The sequence below is a fragment of the Pelophylax lessonae genome (assembly GCF_965119305.1).
Source record: "Pelophylax lessonae genome assembly, chromosome: 2".
Classification (NCBI taxonomy): Eukaryota; Metazoa; Chordata; class Amphibia; order Anura; family Ranidae; genus Pelophylax; species Pelophylax lessonae.
In genome coordinates, this window is record NC_138769.1 from 257,907,391 (window position 1) to 257,926,120 (window position 18,730).

The window sequence follows — 18,730 nt, forward strand, 5'->3', positions numbered from 1 at the left end:
TAGTTCTGATCTGATTAAGGATACTCATCTGCTCATCTGTTTAGAAACTATACTAGTAATGGTGGTTACAGTGACTATAGTGCTGCTGGCAATCAAGGGGTTAAATGTTGATGGAGATACTGTGGCGGGCAATCTGACGCATCTGGGAGGGATGCTGACATCGCTAGTGACACTAACACAGTGATCAGTTAAAAAACAAAAAAAAGTCTGTACACTGAGCTAATAACACCGTGAAAGGGCGTTCAAAGGGTTAACTGGAGGGTGATCAAGGGAATAAATGTGCCTAGGTTTGTGCAAGTGAAAATGCAGTTTTACTTACAAAGGTCTTCTCTCTTCTCTCCCTGGAACCGAAAAGGGCTTTGTGAGAGCAGAGCAGTGCAGTTCCTGTGTCTGGGTTTACAAACGTTGACACAAGCTGTGCTGTGATTCGCTATGACACAAGCTGTGCTGTGATTCGTTAAAGCCGATTAGCAGGTCCAGGCCAAAAATCCTTGACCTTGGCTTGATGCCCGACTTGTGCTGTACGGAATGACAGTATATATAGTTTTCTCACAAAAGTGAGTACACCCCTCACATTTTTGTAAATATTTTATTAGATCTTTTCATGTGACAACACTGAAGAAATTACATTTTGCTACAATTTAAAGTAGTGAGTGTACAGCTTGTTTAACAGTGTAAATTTGCTGCCCTCTCAAAATAACTCAACACATAGTCATTAATATGTAACCCGCTGGCAACAAAAGTGAGTACACCCCTAAATGGAAATGTCCAAATGGGGCCCAAAGTGTCAATATTTTGTGTGGCCACCATTATTTTCCAGCACTGCCTTAACCCTCTTGGGCATGGAGTTCACCAGAGCTTCACAGGTTGCCACTGGAGTCCTCTTCCACTCCTCCATGACAACATTACGGAGCTGGTGGATGTAAGAGACCTTGCACTCCTCCTCCTTCTGTTTGAAGATGCCCCACAGATGCTCAATAGGGTTTAGGTCTGGAGACATGCTTGGCCAGTCCATCACCTTTACCCTCAGCTTCTTTAGCAAAGCAGTGGACGTCTTGGAGGTGTGTTTGAGGTCATTATGTTGGAATACTGCCCTGCCGCCCGATCTTTAAAGGGAGGGGATCATGCTCTGCTTCTGTAAGTCACAGTAAATGTTGGCATTCATGGTCCTTCAATGAACTGTACCCCCCAAGTGCTGGCAGGACTCATGCATCCCCAGACCATGACACTCCCACCACCATGCTTGACTGTACACACTTGTCCTTGTACTGCTCACCTGATTGCCGCCACACATGCTTGACACCATCTGAACCAAATAAGTTTATCTTGGTCTCATTAGACCACAGGACATGGTTCCAGTAATCCATGTCCTTAGTCTGCTTGTCTTCAGCAAACTGTTTGCGGACTTTCCTGTGCATCATCTTTAGAAGAGGCTTCATTCTGGGACAACAGCCATGCAGACCAATTTGATGCAGTGTGTGGCGCAATTTGGACATTTTCACTTAGGGGTGTACTCACATTTTTTGCCTGCGGTTTAGACATTAATGGCTGTGTAAAATATTCTAAAACAGCGCTACCAGGCGTATGAATAAATAATAAATAATTCCAACTCATCAAATTACAATATATATGATGATAAAGTGCACTAGTGAAAAGATCTCAAATCAATAAATAAAAAATCATCCAATAATGAAAAATACAAAATCATCAATTGCAATATATACTAATAAAGTGCACTAGTGAGAAAATTGATCAAGTAATCTATACAAAAGTGCAATCAAATTCAATGATAGTGCTAATAGTGCCAAAGTGCTAAATAAGGTGCAGTCCAAAAAAATTGTCCACTTAAAATTTAAATAAGGTGCTGGGTAAAGTGCTTGAAGTGCTCCACACGGTGCCAAGGTGCTTCAAAAAAGACACTTTTGGGGATCCACTCACCAGACGTTAGAGATAATTAAGCCTCAAATATGCAGTGGTCTCCCAAAGACAGCACATAGGGATGGATGGGTCAGCAGAGCCTCCAACAAACTTCCAGCCTTTAATTACAGTCCCCCCTCGATCAAGTACTCGAAAGGAAGGGAAGGAGCTAAAAATAGTGAAGCCCGTAAAGCATTATATTTAAAAAAATTAAAACTACTCACAAAGGTATAGCATAAAACAGCATTGTATAACAGCAATAATCACATTGAATGCGTCCACTTCCGGGATCGCTGCTGGCGTGTGTTCCACGGGGTATAGGAAGTGACGTTGTGTGGTTGTCGTCTGCCAGGAAGTATCATCAAAGACATCAATGGCTGTGTGTTGAGTTATTTTGAGGGGACAGGAAATTTACACTGTTATACAAGCTGTACACTCACTACTTTACATTGTAACAAATTGTCATTTCTTCAGTGTTGTCACATGAAAAGATATTATAAAATATTAACAAAAAAGTGAGGGGTGTACTCACTTTTGTGAGATACTAATATATATATATATATATATATATATATATATATACATATATATATATATATATATATATACACACACACACACACACACACACACACACACACACATATATATATATACACACGGGGTGGTTTACAATAGGTTAATAAACGCATTATACTTCTGCACTTAGAAGTGCCCTCTTGTGTTCTTCCATTATATTGCAGATATTAATTCTGATGAAGAGCTGCTCTAAGGACTTTGTGGTGAGCTACTGACTATATTGTAATTATTACCTTATGGTCTGGCTACTGCTACCTGGGACTACTAGTGGCATTTGTGCTATAACGGGAAATACAAATTCTGTTGGTGTATAGCACAACATACACATGATGATGAAAAAATGATTCGATTTTCTAAACTGAAAGAGATGACTGATTCTTTAACACATTTGTAATAATCCTTTCAATTTTTTTTGCCAATTGGTAGCCACTCTTGCAAAAATCAGATCACAGAGGAAATGTAAACAGCAGAATATGGATTTTGCCACTGTATACGAATAAACCCTTCCTGCCTAATTGTAAAAAGTCTTAATGCCTAAGCATATTTTTGCAACTTTGACACGCGTTAGTAAAACCATACATATAATCACAACTACTTTGTGCATCTGGGTGCATGCAAATATGCCGCATCTTTGCGTTAGGTTAGCACCAAGGCGTTAAAGAATGGGTTTAGGAACCTGTCTTATGACGGAATGGTCTGCAGCAGCACTCATCTTTTATCCATCACACTGCTTGATTCAATAGGGAAATTTGAGCAAAAAGTGGCAAACAGATTCCAGAAAGAAAATGATTATGATACAGTTTTAAAAGCGCTTTTTGTAAGAACTGTAATTAATCCAGCGAAATATATGGCAGGACTAGTGCTCCATTGCCCATATCAGTTGAAGGAATAGTTCCCGATTCTTGGTGTCAATGCAGGAAATTCTGCCTATCGTTGGTGTCAGTGGAAGGAATGTATCCTTTTGTTGGTGTCAGCTGGAGAAAGAGTGCCCCATTGTTGGTCCCAGTAGAAGGAATTGTGGCAAATCGTTGATATCAATGGAAGGTATTATGCCCCATTGCTGGATTAACCTACTGCCATCCCCGCTACAGCCTATATACGGCTGCAGCGCGGACTTGAATTTTCGGGAGGCCGTTTTTAAACGGCCTCCCAGAAAAACTCTCCCCGCGCGCTCCCGCGAGCGCGCATCGGGGAGAATCTGTGTCGGCCGTGTCCCTTGGACACGGCTGATCACAGATCGTGGTGAATGGCCAATCACAGTGGCCATTCACCACGTGATCAAGCCGTCCAATGAGAGATGATCTCATATGTAAACATATGAGATCATCTCTCATCGCCGGCGCTCCTTCCTCACACAGAGCCTGCAGTGTGAGGAAGGAGGGGTAGCCTCACAGTGCCGGGGACACACAGCAATGTAATCAGGGCACTGATCACCAGTGCCCTGATTACTAAAGGTAAAAAAAATACACACATTGCCCCCCCATCAGTGCCCACAGTGCCCACCATCAGTGCCCACAATCAGTGCCCATAGTGCTGCCAGTCAGTGCCCATCAGTGCCTGCTCATCTAGGCACTGATGAGCACTGACTGGCAGCACTATGGGCACTGAGTGTGGGCACGGATGGTGCTGCCAATCAGTGCTCATCAGTGCCACCCGTCAGTGTCCATCAGTGCCATCCGCCAGTGCCCATCAGTGCCGCCTCTCAGTGCCCAGCAGTGCCACCTCTCAGTGCCCAGCAGTGCCGCCTATCAGTGCTCATCAGTGCCGCCTATCAGTGCTCATCAGTGCGGCATATTAGTACCTCCTCATCAGTGCCCATAAGTACCACCTCATCAGTGCCCATAAGTGCCACCTCATCAGTGCCCATCAGTGCAGCCTATCAGTGCCCATCAGTGCTCATCAGTGCCATCCGCCAGTGCCCATCAGTGCCGCCTATCAGTGCCCATCAGTGCCGCCTGTCAGTGCCGCCTCTCAGTGCCCAGCAGTGCCACCTCTCAGTGCCCAGCAGTGCCACCTCTCAGTGCCCAGCAGTGCCACCTCTCAGTGCTCATCAGTGCCGCCTATCAGTGCCGCCTATCAGTGCTCATCAGTGCGGCATATTAGTACCTCCTCATCAGTGCCCATAAGTGCCACCTCATCAGTGCCCATAAGTGCCACCTCATCAGTGCCCATCAGTGCAGCCTATCAGTGCCCGTCAGTGCAGCCTATCAGTGCCCATCAGTGCAGCCTATCAGTGCCCATCAGTGCCGCCTCATCAGCGCACATCAGTGAAGGAGAAAAATTTACTCGCAGAAAATAAGAAAAACTTTTTTTTTTCTTCAAAATTTTCTGTCTTTATTCTTTTTTTTTGTAAGAAATAAAAAACCCAGAGATGATCAAATACCACCAAAAGAAAGCTCTATTTGTGTGAAAAAAATGATAAAAATTTCATATGGGTACAGTGTAGCATGACCGCGCAATTGTCAGTCAAAGTGTGACAGCACTGAAAGCTGAAAATTGGCCTGGATGGGAAGGGTGTTTAAGTGCACAGTAGGCAAGTGGTTAAGTGGAAGGAATTATGCCCCATTGTTTATGTCAGTAGATAGAACTGTGCCCCACTGTTAGTGTCAGTGGAAGGAATTGTGCCAGATTGTTGGTGTCCGTAGGAATAACACCCCATTGTTGGCCTCCGCGAAAGGAATTGTTGGTGTGAGTGGATGGAATAGTAACCCAAAAGACTGAATAAACTACAGTGGGTATAGAATAGAATAACCCCCCTTTAAAATAATCACATTTTGTTGCTTTTCAGCCTGAAATGAAGACAGACAGATTTTGTTTAATCCAGCTGCATTTACTCTGCAACTTAAAACATCCAAGTGAAAGAAATAACACCATATCAGAAAAAAAATAAAATAGAAAACAGAATCACTGAATTTGAAAAAGGATCACCCTCCTCCTAAAAACTCAGTCAGGTGTAGCTAATCACCTTCTCAATGTCACACAAAGCCACATGACTTTCAACTGTGATCAGCTGTGGTTATTTTGATTTGCTCAGCATGAAAATCGGATTTTTGTAAGATCTTACCGTAAAATCCTTTTCTCTTAGCTCATTGACAGACGTATTCTTCTTGATTCACAAGAACTGGGTTATGTTGTCTCCGCAGGAGCAGGACTAGGCAGAAAGAAAAAACGTTCTGGCTCCACCTTAGGGGCAGTCCCTGAGGGTATATCCTCCCTCTCTCTGCTACAAGGCATCAGTTCTGTCACAAAGCAGCAACAGAGAATTTAACCCAACCCAACTCAATGATAGAGGGGCGGGTACTACGTCTGTCAATGAGCTAAGAGAAAAGGATTTTACGGTAAGATCTTACAAAAATCCGATTTTCTCTGTCGCTCATTGACAGACGTAGTCTTCTTGATTCACAAGAACTGGGACATCCCGAAGCAGTGCCACAAATGAGGGGTGGGATTGACCGAAATCAAAATCCAATCTAGAAGGCCCAACCGGTGCCAAACTAGAAGTTTTAAAGGCTCATTATAAACAAAGAATGAGACTCAAATGAAAATTTCCAACGGAAAAAAAAAAAACCCTCGAGGCAGACCACTGGTCTCCTCAAATGGCGGCCTGCAAAACCTTGCGGCCAAACGAGGCATCAGACGATGCCATTACATCAACTTTATAATGTTTTGTAAAGGTATGCACCGACGACCAGGTAGCCGCCTTGCACACCTGGACCACTGACGCCTGATGGCGAAAGGCCCATGACGCACTAAGTGCCCGAGTGGAGTGCGCCTTAACGGAACGGGGGCTCCCGACCCTTAATAGAATAAGCCTGTACCACCGTCTGTCTGATCCATTTGGAAATAGTCGCGGCAGATGCAGGCAACCCCTTTTTGGGTCCATCCGGGATCACAAAAAGTGAATCAGTCTTGCGAAACGAGTCTGTCGTTTTCAAGTATACCCTGATCGCCCGGACCACATCCAAGGAGTGTAAAGCAAACTCCCGAGGATGACTGGGCTTAGGACACAGGGAAGGTAATACAATTTCTTCATTCAGATGAAATTCTGAAACCACTTTTGGTAGGAAGGATGGATTCGGACGAAGAACCACCTTATCTCTATGAACCACCAGATATGGGGAACGACAAGATAAAGTGGCCAGTTCTGACACCCTGCGTGCAGAAGTGATAGCCACCAAGAAGGCCACCTTCTGGGACAACGTAGGTAGAGGAATCTCCCTAATATCTTCAAAGGGAGGTTTCTGAAGAACCGACAATACTAAATTAAGATCCCAGGGTGGTAACGGCGCGCGCACTGGCGGAGCCAGATGTCGCAACCCCTGGATGAAATTCCGCACCAAGGAATGAGTAGCCAAAGGCTTCTGAAAGAAGATAGCTAATGCTGAGACCTGACCCTTGATAGTGCTCAAGGCCAGTTTCTGCTCAACCCCTTGTTGCAGAAAAGCTAATATTCGACTAACCGAATAAGACCGTGGACGGAACCCCAGAGGTTCACACCATGCAATGTAGGACTTCCATGTACGATGATAAATCTTTCTGGAAGTCGCTTTCCTTGCTTTAACTAGAGTAGGAATAACTGAAGCTGACAATCCCTTGTCCTTCAGCACCTGGGTCTCAATAGCCAGGCCGTTAAAGCCAGCGATCGTAAAGCAGGATGGAAGATCGGTCCCTGAGACAGTAGGTCCTCCCTGAGAGGAAGTCTCCACGGGACGTCCGCCACTAGTCTGACCACGTCGGCGTACCAAGCTCGGCGAGGCCAGTCCGGAGCTACCAGGATTACTGGAATTCCTTCCTCCTCTATCCTGCGAAGAAGTCTTGGCAGTAACCCGAGAGGAGGGAAGGCATACATTAGCTGGTATTGCCCCCACGGGGCGATCAGTGCGTCTGCGGTCTCTGCTAGAGGATCGCGGGAGCGAGCCACGAATCTCTGTACTTTCCTGTTGAATCGTGATGCCAACAGATCCACATCCGGGGTGCCCCACCGTAGGCACAACTGGTGGAAAACTTCTGGATGGAGGGACCATTCCCCCTGATCCAGAGTCTGACGGCTGAGATAATCTGCCTGCCAATTCTCCACCCCCGGAATGAACACCGCAGAGATAGCTGGAACAAATCGTTCCGCCCAGCGAAGAATGCAAGCCACTTCTTTGGCCGCTCGGACACTCTTGGTGCCCCCCTGGTGATTGACATAAGCCACGGCCGTGGCGTTGTCCGACTGGATCCGAACCGGGCTGCCCTGGAGCTGCTCAGTCCAGTGAATCAGACAAAGTCTGATCGCTCTCAGTTCCAATACATTTATCGGCAACCTGGATTCTTCCAGGGACCAAAGTCCCTGGACAGATAACTGACCGAGAATTCCTCCCCATCCAGATAGACTGGCATCCGTGGTCAGTATCGTCCAATATATTGGCAGAAATGACTTTCCCTGGCTGAGCATCGGAGACCGAAGCCACCAGACCAGAGACTCTCTGGTCTGTTTGCTCAATCGGATCCGATTGTCCAGGGATTCCGGATTCCGATTCCATCTGAGAAGAATCTCTTGCTGAAGAATTCGGGTATGGGACTGGGCAAATGGGACTGTTTCAAAGGAAGCCACCATCAACCCCAGAACCCTCATGCAAGTTCGAAGAGAAGACCAGCTGTTGGATAGTAACAACTGGACTGCTGATTGAATCTTCCGGAGTTTCCCTACCGGAAGGAAAACTCTTGACCTGACTGTGTCTAGAATTAGACCCAGATATTCGAGCCTCTGGGTGGGAACCAGAAATGACTTCTGCTGGTTCACCAGCCACCCGAATTCCTGTAAAGAAATTATAGTAATTTCTATGTTTTGTAGCAGGGTCTGAGGAGACTCTGCATGAAGCAGGAGATCGTCTAGGTAACCTAGAATCGATATGCCTCTTTGGCGCAGTAGTGCCAACATTGGGGCCAACACCTTCGTGAAGACCCGAGGAGCCGTGGCGAGACTGAAAGGTAACGCCACAAACTGATAGTGGTTCTCTTCTACGGAAAAGCGTAGAAACCGCTGATGTCCTGCGAAAATGGGAATGTGAAGATAGGCGTCCTTGATGTCTATGGACGCTAGGACATCCCCTGGATGCAGGAAGGCTGCTACTGTGCGAATGGATTCCATCTTGAATTTCCTTATGTTGAGAAAGGAATTGAGTGCCCTTAAGTCCAGAATTGGACGCACTTTGCCCTCTTTCCTGGGTATTGTAAATAGGTTTGAATAAAACTCTTGAAAACGTTCTGTCCAAGGAACGTGGACTACCACTCCTTGTTGTAGTAAATCCGTGACTGCTCTCCGCAGATCTTCTAAACGATCCGGGGATAGTCGGATATTGGAAGGGAAGAATCGCGCCGGTGGGAGACATCGAAACTCGATCTTGTACCCTGACCTTATGACTTCGCAAACCCACTTGTCCGGGATTCTGGAAAGCCATGGATCCGGGAACCGGCGAAGACGTCCCCCCACCCCAATTATGGGTGGGGGCGCACCTTCAGGCTTTGGACGATTTATCTTCAGGTCTGGAGGGGGCGGGCTTTTGCTTGCGTCCCCTGAAGCCTCCTGAAGGAGCTTTGGAGGACTTAATTTTTTCACCCGCGGGACGAAAAAACTTTTTGTGAGCAGAGAAAGAAGGCCCTCGTCTTTGACGAGTTCCTTTACCCTTAACATTTTGCGGTAAAAAGGTGCTCTTTCCACCCGTGAGATCCTTAATGATCTCATCTAAGTTGGCTCCAAATAGACGCTCTCCTAAAAAGGGGATATTAGCCAATGCTTTTTTGGAACCTCGGTCGGCTAACCAACCTTTTAGCCACTGTGTACGCCTGAGAACCACTGCTGAAACTGATGCTCGCGCCAATAATGGAGTGGCGTCTAACGCCGCATCACACACAAACTGTAACCCCTGTATCATTTGTTCCAACAAATCTGATACCACCTGAGGGACCTCTTCTAAGTCCCGGCGTAACCACTTGGTCCATTCAGTTACAGTCTGCGAAACCAGACCAATAGCAATTATTGGTCTGAAAGCTGATCCAATCAAGGAAAACATGGTGCGAGACATAGCTTCTATCTTGCGATCCACTGGATCTTTTAAAGACGGAGCGTCTTCTAAAGGAATAACCGTGGCTTTATTCAATCTAGCAATTGGTGAATCCACCACAGGTGGTTCTGTCCATTTCTTAATGAGGGTTTCTTCAAACGGATAACGCCTGTTAATGCGTTTAGAAATAGCAGAGGTGCGTTTTGGCAGACTCCATTCTTCTTTGATTGGATTGCCAAAACATTTGGGCAATGGAAAAACCTTCGCCACTTTGATGCGTTTTTTAGTCCCAAAAGGGATTTCAGTTTCAGCTATTTCCGACGGAATACCCTGTAATCTTAAGGTTTCTTGAACAGATACAATGAGTGCGTTTACCAACGCTTCCTCTCGGGCTATGGCTGATGCCGAAACATCCTCCTCACTGTCTGAAGAGACAGTACCCGAGACACCAATCCCAGATGAAGTACCTGCAACTGCAGAAATAGGCTCCGATTCTGAATCCGAAGTTTCAGATATTAAGGGGTTAGGCGGGGGTCGCTTTCTTGCGCCCTGTCCCTGACAAGCCACTTCCACCCGGGACACAAAATTTCCATAATAGCTGACAATGATTCAACCGTCAGTGGGGTGCTGGAGGATCCTGCAAACACCTCGAGGGGATCCGGTGGAGATACATGAGTGGCAGGGTCCATGTTAATTCAGGACACCTCTGCCAGAAAAAACAAAAAACTTTTTTTTTTTTAATAAAAAAATACCTCTTTTTTTTTTTTTTTTATGTGTCTCCCCCTAGCGCAATAGCGCCCCTCAGAGTACCTGCTTCTCGATCCCCACAGAGAGAGAGAGGGACCCCCAAGGCTCACCACCCGATGCAGAGAAGTTTCCAACCAACTGCAGTCAGCGTCTGTCTTTTACAGACTGGAAAGAGCTGTGTTAGTTTTCCCGGGTAGAAGGACGTGGCTCCGCCCCCTGTGTACGCCTTACGGCGTTCCCAGCTCTCCACGAGGTAGCTGGGCTCATCAAACATGGCCGCCCCCCATACGGGAGACAATAGACTCCAAAAACATGGCGGCCGGCGTGACCTGAGGACATTCATGCACCCGGTCTACGGCAAAATGGCGGCGGACTGCCGAAATCGTTTTTCCCAGTACATCCACCTGCATCTCTGCTAAGTGGCGGTTTATAGATCTGCAGGAGGTACACTACAATTAAGGTAGGATTATACCTCCTATGTCTGCTGTAATACTACAGTCTGCTGGGTAGAGTGTTAGCTCTCAAACCAAGTCCACTTCCCACCAAACACATACTGTATTTACAAGGGGGACTTTTAGTTTCAGATATATACTGACCATGTATGGAGGGGCCCATAATTCATACTGCCTCATAACGAGGAAAAAAAGGGAACGTTTACTCACCATACCGAACCGACAGGCACCCTCTCTTCACAATACCCTCTCCACCGGGGTGGGGGGTTGTGGACCACTCCGGACGCCTCGACTCTCTGGTTCCTGGCATCCAAGCGAGACTTTTAACTCGCAAGGTCAGTCCCTCCAATGGGACTCCGTCGCGGCCGACCCAGAGCGGAGCTCTGGTCTGCACGCGCTCGTAGGCAGAAACCGGGGTGACCACTGGATCTCAACATCCAGCCCGTCGCCCGGCCCCGCATACTTACTTGAATGTGTCACGGCCGACCAAGCGCAATGCAATGGTCTGCGCGCGCTCGTAGGCCGGCTGGGGTGACCACTAGTGTCGCCCAGTCCGGCGTATTTGCTTGAAGATCTCACAGGAAAAAAACACTGGAGAAAACTACCTAAAAAATATTTTTTCTAAAGAAAAAATCTTGCCAGGACCAAAAAGATCCCAGCAAGGAACTTAGGTCCTTACTCCTGACTAGACAGAAAAAAACTGATGCCTTGTAGCAGAGAGAGGGAGGATATACCCTCAGGGACTGCCCCTAAGGTGGAGCCAGGACGTTTTTTCTTTCTGCCTAGTCCTGCTCCTGCGGAGACAACATAACCCAGTTCTTGTGAATCAAGAAGACTACGTCTGTCAATGAGCGACAGAGAAAAGAGGTTTACTTGAGCATTTCAGTTGCTGGTAGTGCAACTGAAGCAAACAACTATGACGCAATCAATCAACTATGGGTGGCAAGGGACTGTCAAAAGATCTCCGGTATTAAGTTGTGGCCAGGCTGAAGTCAGGAGATGGATACAAACAAAATTTAAAGGCTTTAAAAATGCCTAGACCTACAGTGAAGTCTATTATTAAGAAGTGGAAGGTATCTGGTATAACACAGACCTTCCCTGGGTCAGGAAGTTACTCAAAAAAGGATGATGGGAAAGGAGGAAACTAGTCAGAGAGGCCTACATTAACTCTGAAGCAGTTGCAGGAATTTTTTTGACAGTGGTCATTGTGTGCATGTGACAACATCACAAATCTTCCACAAATGTGGCTTATTTGGGAGGGTTGCAAGAAAAAAGCCACTCCTCCAGAAAGGCCACACTCAATCACGACTGAGCTTTATTATTTGGCCTCAACACCAAAATGAGAAATCAAATACAGCTCACCATCCAAATAACACCTATCCTACAGTAAAGCATGGAGGTGGCAATATCCTGTTAAAAGGGGGGTTTCTCCGCAGCAGGGACTTGACTTTGGCACTTGTCGAGATAGAAGGGAAAATGGATGGGTGAAAATACTGTCAAATTCTTGAGGAAAATCTGCTGCCATCTGCCAGAAAGTTGTCAATCGGAAGAATGTTAACCTTCCAAATTGACAATGGCACACAGCAAAAATGACCACAAAGTGGTCGGAGAAACAGGTGAATGTCCTTAAATGGCCTTGTCAGAGCCCAGAGTTAAACCCCATTGAAAATCTATAGAATGACTAGAAGAATGGGCAAATATTGCAAAGTCTAGATGTGTAAAGTTAATAGAGGCATTTTCCAACAGACTAAAGCCTGTAATTAAAGCAAAAAGTCGTTCAACAAAATACTGACACAAGGGGGTGGATCCTTTTCCAACTTCGTGATTCTGTTTTTGAATGTTTTTTTTCTGACATGTTGGTGTTCTAGCTTTCACTTGGATATTATAAGTTACACTGAGTAATTACAGCTGGATAACTCAAAACACTGTCTGCCTTCATTTCAGACTACAAAATAACAAAATGTGAATATTTCACTGTACATGAAATAGTTATAAACAAGTTACAGAGAACTGGCCACCAGACAGTGCCCTGGGGCACACCTCTCATAACTCTAGTAGTAGAAGTATGGCCCACAAAATGTGGCTCGTTTTGACATCAAGTCCTCAGACTCACAGCACAGTTGGTCTCCGTTCAGGATAACCCCTACCCGTCTCTATGCAGTATGCAGCGAAGGTTCCTGCAATACACCAACAAAGCCTTCTCACCCTCCCCTAGTTTGCTAGGACTGCCAGCATCCTAGCATTCAATGATGTGTTTCAGAGCAGTCCTGCAGCACTTCCTAGCTCCTGCTCTGCTGGTAATGCCAGGGTCTTTTACCGCTGTAATTCCATATTTAGCGTGCCTGTGCAGGGAGATTCTGTCGGGGACACAAGCAGACAGGGAGACTCTGCCGGGGACACAAGCGGACAGGTGTCAGAAGTCAAATGGACAGGGAGTGTCAGATGGGGACACACGTGGACAGGGAGTGTCAGATGGGGACACACGTGGACAGGGAGTGTCAGATGGGGACACAAATGTATTGGAAAACTTTGATGTACCCAGAAACTCTGATGGGGACACCAATCTATGGGGAGACTGAATTTATTTTTGTTCTGCCTTTATTAAAGGTTTACATTTATTTTGAATGTCTTCACTTTGTTTTACTAAAGTTCTTTCTCTTGTTCAGAATCATTAACTCATTACAAAAAAGATCCAGGTAAAATGTATTCATTTATTGGCTCACAAATGACTTTTTTGGCCCACAAATATTTGTACAATATATGATGTGGCCCTTGTACTGAAAAGTTTTGAGACCCCTTCTCCAGGCCATTCAGAAAATATCCAATAATCACCCCCCTGTGCAACAAGTTTTCTATCCAGGTACATGCAATATCATCCATTCCAAAAGACTTGAATTAGTAAATTAGGCATTTGTGATGTACTGTATCAAATGCCTTCAAGAACTCAAAATGCACTATGTCCACAGGCCTTCTCCATATAAATTAAAGCTCACCACCTCATAGAATTTTAAAAGGTTGGTATGCCAAGAATAGTCCTCCATAAATCCATGCTTTCAGTTGTTTTATACCGGAGGTTAGTCCACCTGCAGATATACTTGCAAGCAATGAGGGAAAATGGCACTCGCTTCCTTTACTTCTAATAGCACTGGTTCTTGGTGGTTGGGAATTTGCCCAGCACTGTCATATGGAAGCAGGGACAGAGACCTCAGCCCTGTGTCATTTCCAAAAAAATGTTATGTGTTAGAGCATGCTTTATTTTGCATGTACTTTTGTTTTTTTTTCACATTGTGCAGTTTTGGGTGCTTCATAGCACAATTGTGCATGTTTGTGTGTGTTTTGGGATACCATTTAAAATGAATGACAACACATGACCTACACATTGTAGTGTGCTGCACAAAGCATGCAATACTGAATACATAATTGCAGCACACTATGTGGGAATAGACTCTCATGGACAAAATGCACGTCAAAAGACATCAACATAACAAGAAATGTAGAGAAGGCTCTCCCCTACAGACAAGTTAGATACAGGTAAAGGAACATAACAAAACGGTCTTACCCTCTTTTTTGCTTTTTGCTGAAATAGAAGTATACCCCGATGCCAACTGCAAAAGCTCCAACTATCCCAAGAGCTATGCCTTAAAAGAAATGAAAAAGAAAAGTTAAAATTTAAAAAGCAGTAACATAATATCAAACAGTCAGAAGAAAAGTATTTTTTTATAGATACAGGGTACGATATCTACTTAACAGGATCTGTCTCCACAATATTCAGATTTGGCGTAAAAAATATGTACAGTTAAGAAGTATTTACAATACAGAGTAGAAGAATAGCATTTGTAGTTTTTAAAATTCCATAGAATATTTAAAGTATCATAAGAAATTAGGTCCATTGGGGACTGGCCAAATGTCAATTTGTGTGTGGGCTCCCCCTCAACACAGTAGTTAAATGCTTTATTGACTTCTATCGAAAGGACATGTTGGAAACTTTTCTGTGGATCAGCGGCTTCAAGCAACTGGGTGCCAGAACCCAGGAAAAAAAAAAAAATTAACATTGTATGGTCAGCTTTAATGCTTTGAAAATAACGTGGGATGAGATCTGGGAACGCTTTTGTTGCATTTCTAATTTTTTTTTTGGGGGTTTCAAAAAAGTACAAAAAGGATAAAACCCCTCCACCTTCCCATTAACTCCCATATCTTTTTTTTGATCCCCCTAATTATATAATATACTGTTGAGGACAAATATGTATTCTGCCATGGAGCGTTTGTGTAAATCTCATAACCAGTGAGTAATAACATATTTCCATTACAAGCACAATTCAAAACGAGAGAAGGCAATACCATCTGTTATCTGAATTAACCTCTTAGCCCCAGCACCTCCTGGCCCTTCAAAAGGTTTATGATGCCGGGAGATGGGGGCGTGGCTTAAAAAACTTGATCACCATGATTGGCTGTCATGGTGGTCGGTGAGGCGACAGTAACTGTGACGGGAAGGCGCATCCCACGTTTTTGGCACAGGTGTATTGGCAGCAATTAACGCAAATATGTGACTAAGAACCAGGTGCTGAGAGGCCGCATGTTTGCATACGGCTGGCATCAAGGGGTTAAAATTAGAAATTGTTTTCCAAAGTCTTAAAGTGTTACTATAGGCAAGACTTTTTTTAGTTTTGGATAAAGTGGAGAGAGATTAGAACCCCTGTCAGTTTTTTTTGTGGTCTATGCCCTAGTTACGGAGATTCACCCTCCCTATTTGTCCTAGTTAGCGTTATCATCGAAAGTGAAAGTAAAAGTAAAAGAAAATCTCAAATTCTGGGTTGCCATTGAAACAGGAATAGAGAGGAAATCTTCCAATAGGGATACTAGTTTTTATGATCCTGTGACAACCCATGATTCCCTTACTTTGAAGGGATTTGCTCTCACTTTGTTTGAGCTATGGGACAGGGCAAGAAAAGCAGGGAAATCTCCTCAATAGGACACGCTATCCAAAATGAAAGAAAAAGAAAAAAAAGGTTTTCCCTTTAGTGACGCTTTAAATTCATTTTTAAAACTGGGTTTCCTACTTCCAAAAGGGGTATTTAACTGCCACCTATGTAAGGATTACCTGGCACAGGCTTTTAAACAGACTATAGCATGCAGGACTGTGTTTACAGTTTTTTTTATGCATTCTTTATTTCGGCATAACATACTGTGGATACAGGTTTTAATAACCATACTAAAACATTTACAACACATATACTGTAGTACCTTCTGTTTGTTCACAAGTACTCGTGTGCAGTAATAACTCAAGTCAGTAAGACCATATTATCACTTATATAAAACGTATTAGCAATACTTAAAATTGTTGTAAAGGTACAAAAAAAAACAAACATGCCTGTACTTACCCGCTCTGTGCAATGGAATTGCACAGAGCGGCTGCAAAACCTCCTCTTTTCGGGTCCTCCGTCTGCTCTCCTGGCTTCTCCCCTCTGTCCAGTGCCCCCATGGGAAACCGCTTCTAATGGGGGCACTCGTACGGGCTCGCATCTGAGCCTCACTGCTGCGTTCACTGACACAGACAGCAGGACTCGGCCCTGCCTTTGATTGACAGCACTGGGAGCCAACGGCTCCTGGTGCCCCAGCAAAGCCAGCGAGACCTGGAAGTGAGGGGGACAGAAGAGCTGCAGAAATGCATGACGCTGGATTGAATGAGAGCCCAGGTAAATTAAAAGGGGGGGGGGGGGAATGAGGGCGGATGCATAAAAGGTAAAAATATATAGGCTTTACAATCATTTTAAAGTAGTCATTCAAAGCTATACCTAATCTGATCTGGTAGAGGGAGGACACTGTATGAATCAGTTTTATTCTAAAAGTGTTGGGAAGATCAAAAGATAACCGACAGAAGAAAAAAAATACCTAATTGACCTGAAGTACTAGGTTCAAAAGGCTTATGAGAGAGCGAAGGATGGGGTAATATTGTTCTCTCTTTTATCCCCTAATGCCCAGAGGGAGGCCTGCCACATCTACGGCAGAATCATCTTGTAACAGTGCTTTGTATATGGGAGTGAAAGTAAACTCATTCCAGCAAAACCAGGTTTTTTTAAATCTGTCAGGGGCAATTAGGTTTTCCATTCACTTAATCTCAGTGGCTTTTGTCACCCATGGGAGGCGCCTATTGTTGTTTCCAACACCTAAGGGTGCGACTTTTAGCTGCATTGATCAGGTGAGGGAGTACTGACCTGTATGTTTGTTTAGGAATATTGTTGTGGTGCAAGAAGAAAAAAGTGGAGTCATATGGAAGAAGGTAATCAGTAAATCTCTGAGAGACAGAGCGAACAGTAGTCCAGAAGGACTGAAGAACAGGGCAGGACTAGAAAGTATGCAAGATATTGCTTGAGTCCTAATTGCACCTCCAACAAATGTTTGGGATGGAAAGGTCTTGTAACATCCATCGGGTCAAGATTTTAAATCTCAATTCTTGGTACTTGGAGCATATTGATGTTTTGTGGGCATAGTATAGTACTTTGTCCATTTCTTCCAGAGTCAACTTCAGATTAAGATCAGTTTCCCACTTTGTTAGGTAGCAAGGGGTCCACTCTGGTGGAGTGTTGAGTATGGTGTTTACACTTAAGTTGTTGGCTTTCTGCTGGAAAATGATTTGGTTGACTGTACCGCTGCCTGATCACTTCCACATACCGCAGAATGTACTATACCTCCACCTGACCCAGGCTCTGCTACTTCTCCTGTGGAAACAAAGAGAAAACAGGCGCCTCTGAGTAAAGACTAATAAAATCACAGTCTTTACTCAGAGGCGCCTGTTTTCTCTCTTTGTTTCTGTCTATGTCTGGAGATCGCTTCCGCTCCCCAATGGGCTGGCCCTGAGCGTAGGAACTGTTTCCCGATTCCATCTAAGATTTTATGGTAGCCGCCATGTGCTACTATATGGACTACTTTTTAAGTAGTGCTATTAGTTTTTGCTCCACTTGTCATTTTTTACTTCTCCTGTGGGCCTGGGATGGCCATGGCAGGTGCCCACGGGTAGAGTGAAGGTCAATCAGCAAACAACTGATTGCTGGAATTTTTACATTTAAAACCACTACCCCACATACACATGATTGTAAACACGTACGCCTACATACAAAAATAACTAATACACTGCACACACCAAAGCGCCATAACTCTTAGGCCTTCAATTACAGTTAACTCTAAAAGCCCCTACACACGATAAGAAAATCTGAAGGGAATTTCGTCCGACGAACGATCTGCCGATTTTCAGATTGTTAAGGCCCGCACACACGATAAGAAAATCTGAAGGGAAATTTCTTCCGACGATCTGCCGATTTTCAGATTGATAAGGGCCATACACACTATAAGATTTTCTGAAGACTTTTTCCTTCAGATTTACCTTTTCTATGTAGTGCAAGGGCCTGCCAGATTGCATACAAATTGAAAGTGTTTAGGTTTGACCTCATATTATATGGTTTTGGTAAATCTAAAGGAAAAAGTCTTCAGAAAATCTTATAGTGTGTATGGCCCATTAGTATGGTGCTTTCGACAGCCGACTCCAACTTTTCGGCCGACAAAATCCTGATGTGCAGGCTATAAAATTTTTGTCGTCCGTCAACACAACGTCCGATTTTCGTCTCATTAGTACAGTTTGACGGAAAAAAATCTTAAGAGCAAGACTAGGCATGCTCAGAGACGAAAGAACACATACAAATCAATCCACACATGACATCACTTCTAAAGTAGAATTCTGTCTTACGGGAAAATTCGTATGAAAATAACCCCTTCACTTTCCCATCATGCCACAAAAAACGGACGACAGATCGTTTGATAATCTGATCGTGTGTACGGGGCTTTAGACTCTGTTCACATATTGGCGTCTCAGATTGCGTGCAGAATCGCCACGATTCTGCCTGCAATCTGGAAGCATTGAAAATCGCAGGACGCTCGTGCGATTCCTGTGACTTGCAATGGCACCCCAAACGCAGTGCGATTTTGCCGCAATTGTCG